Here is an 8,336-nt window from a genome sequence, read left to right on the forward strand (position 1 = left end):
AAAAATTCAAAATATAACATATAAGAAAAAATATAACATATAAGGTTTCCTTATTTTTTTAATTTAAAGTCGTTTAAAAAAATTTAAATATAACATATAACGTTTCCTCATTTTTGTAATTTAAAGTCATTTTTAAAAATTCAAAATATAACATATAAGAAAAAAATCGATTTTTTATTATACGATTAATGTGATTTTTTGTTTTTTTAATAATTTAAAATTAAACAAAAATGAGGAAAGATGCAAAAATTGTTATCAAATCTTTATTATTCATAGTCATTAATTGTCAGTATATATGCTAATCATATTAGGTAATTCCGTAGCTTTTATTTAAGGAAATAATACACGTTTCTTATATTTTGGGTTAATATAATGTTCCCTAATAATTGGATTTGGACTAATATTTTTTTAATTAATTATTAAGCTGTCACGTAAGCTAAATTGTCATCTTAATTAAGTGACACATAAACATGATCTTTTTTTAATTAGTACAAACTTAAGGTTACAACTTTTTAAATGATCATCAATTAATATATAGTGGATATAAGTTTGAAGCTTCACATAATTGAAGAGTTAGCTGTAAGTTTTGTAATTGCAGGATTAGTAGAAGTTGGAATTTTCAAGTTTAGAAATACATCATCTTTAATCAAACCATCACAATATAAATAGTTCGTTTGAGATATTTTTTTCACCAAAGTATCATGGTACGTATTTTGATTCATTTGGAGTAGATAGTAATTTGGAGATTTCTTTATGGTTTGTCCACTATAATTAATAACTCGCTCGGAAAAACACAATATATATAGATATCCTCAAAAAATAAAAATAAAAAGAAAATAAAAAACATTCTTAGATAAATTAAACTAAAGTATAAAAAGAAATTTTTTTTTTTTGAAAAATAGAAATCCAAATCTTATTATAAAGAAAGGTTAAAATATAATTTTCTATTTCTGTAATTTTATAACTATTATAAATATAAATAAATTAGTAGCAACTATTAAATGTAATAACTATTTCGAAAATCTATCACCAATGTCCAGAATTTCTGGAAAACAATGTACATTGACAAGTGGTAAATGAAATTTTTAGCCGGCATGAAAGAAAAAAAAAACTAATCTGAAAATCTCATCTTTCCATATTTGTTTTTGTAATCTCTTCTTTCCAAAATGCACATCATAAATTATAGAAACCGTATGCAAAATATAGAAACTGTTAGAAATATGAGAGAAGTGTTGCTTTGAAAGTTGTGTCTTTCTTATTAGCTCTCACTATCAATATATAGTGGAGGTTCCAAGGGTTTACAACAAAGGAGAGTATCTACACATTTATTACATATTGACCACAAATATCTAGACTTGGTCAAAGCTCATAAATGCTCCGGTTGAATGAGTCTTCATCTTGACTAGTCTTGGACGGATGAGACGAACCGGAGACGGGTGTAGACGGACCGGATAGTCGGGTCAGATGTAAACCTCCTTGATGGTTAATGGCAATCCACATATCCATATCATGGATTTATAACAATGACACATGTTCTTAGACATAATTATATAATTTTAAACAGCCTTTTTTGATTCGTCAAACATCTGGAATATGGTGTGTTTGGTACGAAAAAATTCCTAAATGAAGTAATTATGTGTTTGTTTTGGGTTTGATAGCTAATTGTAATTATTTAGTAATGAATAATTACACAAAATTTGTCAATAATTAGTAAAAAATAATCAACTGTGTTTCAACTTTACACGGACGAAAAAAATACTTAGGCAGTCTAGGCAGAAATTAGGCGGTATTACGCAGGTCAACGTGGACCAACTCCTAGTTACACCGATTTAGGCATATTCGCCCCGGTCAACCTCCGAACAACGCCTAGACTCCTCGTAAATGATTTCATTTTTTACCTCTATAAAATTGTGCTTTCGTTCTCATCTATGTTTCATTGATATAAATTTAGTTTTTTTAAAAAACATTTTCTATGAACTCGGTGAATTAAATAAGTGTCAATTAAAAAAGATGAACATCTGTAAAAATTAGTTCCACTCCAGATACATATCAAAGAATCAAAGTTTTGAAGAAAATCACATGCAAACTCTATTAACGGGTTAGTGTTCAAATCTAATATATCAAGCTATTATAGAATATAAGTGCAGACTCGAAATATAAATGTCTGTCTAGTATATATTTACCAATTCGGTATAAAATTATCTAATTCTAGAACATCAAAATAAATTACTTATTTTATTAGCCTACGCTTTTGAGGTTTAATTACTTAAGAGTATACATATAAAAATATAATAATTTACCATTCTAGTATATGTTACTTGATATTAAAAACTAATGGGTTTATGTTACTTGATATACATATTCAAATCAAAATAATAATTTAAAATTGAATTATATCAAAAATTCATTCAAAAATATACAAATATTCAAAAATTGATTTTTACTAACTTATTTTCCAATAACCATTGTAAAAATATTTTCAATATATATAAGAAAAATACAATACAAAGCTCAATTTCAAACACCAACTTAAATTATAGTTTTTATATTTCACATTGAAATTTAAAAATATAATATATGTGGTTATTTATATGATTGTACGTATAAAATATTATTAATTATAAGAAAACTTATTTGATAGTTCGTATAAAATACGATTAATTATATGATAACACATATTTTTGTAACCTATGATGACACATATAGAATATATAATAGTGATTATGGATGGGCGTTCGGGTTCGTTTTCGGCTCTGTTTGGGATTTCGTGTTCGGTTCAGATCTTTAAGGATACAGTTCGGATTTGGATAACCAATTTAAATTACTTTAAAATTTTTAAAATTAAAAAATTTATTATCTACTTTAATTTTTTTTAAAAATCTATAAACAGTAGAATATATTGCATATAAATTTGAATAACATATGTCAGAGTACCTAACTTAACATATAAACTAGATGATAATCCGCGCACATGCGCGGGGTAAATTTTTATAATAATGTTTATTTATTAAATGGTTTTAACATTTTGCAACACTAAAATCTGTATCGATTGTTAAATGACGAATACAAATGTTGGTCTCTTAAATGTATCATCGTTGTTGAAGAATTAACATATTACAACTCATTTTAATTATTTTTAAAATTTCATATGGACAAAAAGAAATTAAGTTTTGCGGTTAACACAAATCACAAAAACCAAATAAGCAACATCGATTGTATAATGACGAAAGAGGATTAGGTTTTCTCCCTATTCGGAACTACGCTAGGCGCTAGTCGCTAGTCGGGCGGCAACCCCAGGCCTAGCGAGTTCCCGAAAAATCGAGGAGTACTCGGGGATTACGCGGGGTCTAGTTTTAAATATAATTTAATATGTTTATAATATATTTACCTATTTTTAAACATGATGACACATGTTCTTAGACATAATTATGTAATTTTATATATAATTTTAAACAGCCTCTTTTTGATTCGTCAAACATCTAGATTATGCTGTGTTTGGTACGAATTCCTAAATGAAGTAATTATGTGTTTGTTTTGGGTTTGATAGCTAATTGTAATTATTTAATAATGAATAATTACACAAAATCTGTCAATAATGAGTAAAAAATAATCAACCGTGTTTCAACTTTACACGGACGAAAAAAAAACTTAGGCTGTCTAGGCGAAAATTAGGCGGTATTACGCGGGTCAACGCGGATCAACGCCTAGTTACACCGATTTAGGCATATTCGCCGCGGTCAACCTCCGAACAACGCCTAGACGGCCGCCTAGGGGCCGCATTTTTGAACAAGGGGTTTTCTGTCTCGATTTGTTTACTATTGACTCTTCATAAGTGATTTTATTTTCTACCTCTATAAAATTGTGCTTTCGTTCTCGTCTCTGTTTCATTGATATGAATTTAGTTTTTTTTTTAAACATTTTCTATGAACTCGGTGAATTACATAAGTGTCAATTAAAAAGATGGACATCTGTAAAAATTAGTTCCACTCCAGATACATATCTAAGAATCAAAGTTTGTAAGAAAATCACACGCAAACTCTATTAACGGGTTAGTGTTCAAATCTAATATATCAAGCTGTTTTAGAATATAAGTGCAGACTCGAAATATAAATGTCTGTCTAATGTATATTTACCAATTCGGTATAAAATTATCTAATTCTAGAACATCAAAATAAATGAACTATTTTATTAGCCTACGCTTTTGAGGTTTAGTTACTTAAGAGTATACATATAAAAATATATAATAATTTACCATTCTAGTATATGTTACATGATATTAAAAACTAATGGGTTTATGTTACTTGATCTACTTATTCAAATCAAAATAATAATTTAAAATTGATTTATATCGAAAATTCTTCAAAAATATACATATATTCAAAAATTGATTTTTACTAACTTATTTTCCAATAACCATTGTAAAAATGTTTTCAATATATATAAGAAAAATACAATACAAAGCTCAATTTCAAACACCAACTTAAATTATGCTTTTTATATTTCACATTGAAATTTAAAAATATAATATATGTGATTATTTATATGATTGTACGTATAAAATATTATTAATTATAAGAGAACTTATTTGATAGTTCGTATAAAATACGATTAATTATATGATAACACATATTTTTGTAACCTATGATGACACATATAGGATATATAATAGTGATTAGGGGTGGGCGTTCGGGTTCGTTTTCGGGTCTGTTTGGGATTTCGTGTTCGGTTCAGATCTTTGAGGATTCAGTTCGGATTTAGATAACCAATTTAAATTACTTTAAATTTTAAAATTTATTATCTGCTTTAATTTTTTTAAAAATCTATAAACAGTAGAATATATTGCATATAAATTTGAAAAACATATGTAAGAGTACCTAACCGAACATATAAACTAGATGATAATCCGCTCACATGCGTGGGGTAAATTTTTATAATAATGTTTATTTATTAAATTGTTTTAACATTTTGCAACACTAAAATCTGTATCGATTGTTAAATTACGAATACAAATGTTGGTCTCTTAAATGTATCATCGTTGTTGAAGAGTTAACATATTACAGCTCATTTTAATTATTTTTAAAATTTCATATGCACAAAAAGAAATTAAGTTTTGCGGTTGACACAAATCACCAAAACCAAATAAGCAACATCGATTGTATAATGACGAAAGAGGATGAGGTTTTCTCCTTGTTCGGAACTACGCTAAGCGCTAGTCGGGGGGCAACCCCGAGCCTAGCGAGTTCTCGAAAAATCGGAGAGTACTCGGGGATTACGCGGGGTCTAGTTTTAAATATAATTTAATATGTGTATAATATATTTATCTAATTTTAAACATGAAGACACTTGTTCTTAGACATAATTATGTAATTTTTATATATAATTTTAAACAACATCTTTTTGATTCGTCAAACATCTAGATTATAGTGTGTTTGGTACGAAACAATTCCTAAATGAAGTAATTATGTGTTTGTTTTGGGTTTGATAGCTAATTGTAATTATTTTGTAATGAATAATTACACAAAATCTGTCAATAATGAGTAAAAAATAATCAACTGTGTTTCAACTTTACACGGGCGAAAAAAAAACTTAGGCGGTCTAGGCGGAAATTAGGCGGTATTACGCGGGTCAACGCGGATCAACGCCTAGTTACACCGATTTAGGCACATTCGCCGCGGTCAACCTCCGAACAACGCCTAGACGGCCGCCTAGCCGTGTTTTTGAACAGGGGTTTTTCTGCTCTCGATTTGTTTACTATTGACTCTTCATAAGTGATTTCATTTTTTTACCTCTATAAAATTGTGCTTTCGTTCTCGTCTGTTTCATTGATATGAATTTAGTTTTTTTTAAAAAACTCTTTCTATAAACTCGGTGAATTAAATAAGTGTCAATTAAAAAAGATAGACATCTGTAAAAATTAGTTCCACTCCAGATACATATCTAAGAATCAAAGTTTTGACGAAAATCACACGCAAACTCTATTAACGGGTTAGTGTTCAAATCTAATATATCAAGTTGCTGTAGAATATAAGTGCAGACTCGAGATATAAATGTCTATCTAGTATATATTTACCAATTCGGTCTAAAATTATCGAATTCTAGAACATCAAAATAAATTACTTATTTTATTAGCCTAAGCTTTTGAGGTTTAGTTACTTAAGAGTATACATATAAAAATATATAATAATTTACTGTTCTAGTATATGTAAACTATGTATAACTAAGAACTGTTTGATTTATTAAATGATAAACCATAAAACTTATAATAAATAGTTCAAATCTCTCATTCTTACAATTATAATAGCTAGATAGAATATTAGGTAAAAAGAAATATTAGACAAATGATCAAATATTTTATTCTTCAAACAAAATAAAAAAGGGGGTGATTAGAATCTTGTCATGATATTTCTTTAAAATCTTTTTAAGAATAAAAATCAAGACTAAATTATTTAACTGAATGAAATAATATATATAATGTTTCCAATATTAAACATCACTTCGATTTTGAGATTGTCAGGATCAAATATGATATTAAAAACCACCTATTTAAAAAACAATTTGTATGCATAAAAATATATACATTAGAATAAGCACATAAATCAAAACCAATTCATTTTTATTAATTTACAATCACGTTTTTGGTAAATAAATCAAAACAATCATTTTTATTTTATTTATATGGTATAAATTAAGCTTTAGTGATATTGACATAGATACATATATAGTTTATTTTAATATAAATATTTATTACTGACACTTTCTACTCATATGATTTCTTAACATTTGTATATTTTCTGTAACAAAAATTTAAACCGTTAATCATAAAACTTTTAATGTGAGATTTTTCAATACAAATTTCAAAATTAAAATATTAAGATCTCAATAATTTTTCAATGCAAATTTTGAAATTAATATATTTAAATACTTTATTAAAAAGTATATAATTTATTTCAAATGAGACTTCATATTCATACGATTTATTAAGGCTGGACATTTTATCCGATATTGAAACCCGTATCTGAATCCGATTCGTAAATCCGAAACGAAGTAGGAAAATACTCGAGAACAGTTATTGAATTCAGAGAGATTGAATATCTGAACCCTAATAGGTAATATCCAAACACAAAAGGATAATATCTGAATTTGAATGGATATTCGAAGATAACCAAACACAAGTACACTTAACTCTATATTTCTAGTTTACTTCTCTCATTTTATTCAAAATATTTATATTAATGATGCACATTGCTCAAAATTAGATAATATACATATAATTATGGACAAAATCATTTGCTACTCACCTAAAATCCATATCAAGCTCTTGTTTTTTGCATTAACAAAAGTTGCATCTAAAATTTCAAAACAACAACTAAATTAGTGTCTTTTTTTTTAAGTTTTATTTCCAAACCTGTTAATATTTTAACATTTTAAAAAGTAGAAAACCAGTTAAGTCAAAAGTATATTTTAAATACAAAAAACTTAAACAATGAATCATTTATTTATTTTTTCTTCAAATTTTTAATATCAGAACCCGGCCCAAAATATCCGAACCCAAACATAAAATACTTGGACCGACCCAAAATGTAAAATACCCGAACGGTTTCTATACCTTTATACTGAAATACCCAAAAATCATAAATACTCGATACAGACCTGAATGGGTATCCGAACGCCCATCCCTACGGTATATGATCATTTGTATCTTGCTTGAACAAAAAACAGTTAAACCATTGATCGCAAAATTTTCATTGTGAGACTTTTACCATTTTTAGTAATTTATAGTCATTTTTAAAAATTCAAAATATAACATATAATAAAAAAAATCTAATTTTAATTATATGCTAATGTAATTTTTTAATTTTTTTTAATAATATAAAATTAAACAAAAAAGAAAGGATACAAAAATTGTTTTCAAATATAAATTATTCATAATCATTAATTGTCTTATATATGTTAGTCATATTAGGTAATTTCGTAGCTTTTATTTAAGGAAAAAAAAATATTCTTTTGTACAATACTAATTAATTTGATAATTAGTTTAATAAAAAACATAGTATATGTGTATATGGACCGACTTATTTTTAAAACAATTCTAAGAATCATCCTCGTGATGACTCGTGGCTACAAAAATATGTTGTAATGCTCCAAGATTAATATGTAGGGTATATTATTTTCATTATTCATTTATTAGATTTTGTTACTTCTAAAATACAATTTTTTTTTAATTACGTATTAGACATGGGTTGTACGTTTCCATCATTTTCATGTTCATTCTCTAAACTTGAGCTCGCGAATGTATAATGAATATTTTTTATATCTTTATTTTCTGTTGTCAAGAG

Source organism: Brassica oleracea, chromosome C6, assembly GCF_000695525.1.
Source record: "Brassica oleracea var. oleracea cultivar TO1000 chromosome C6, BOL, whole genome shotgun sequence".
NCBI classification, from domain to species: Eukaryota; Viridiplantae; Streptophyta; class Magnoliopsida; order Brassicales; family Brassicaceae; genus Brassica; species Brassica oleracea.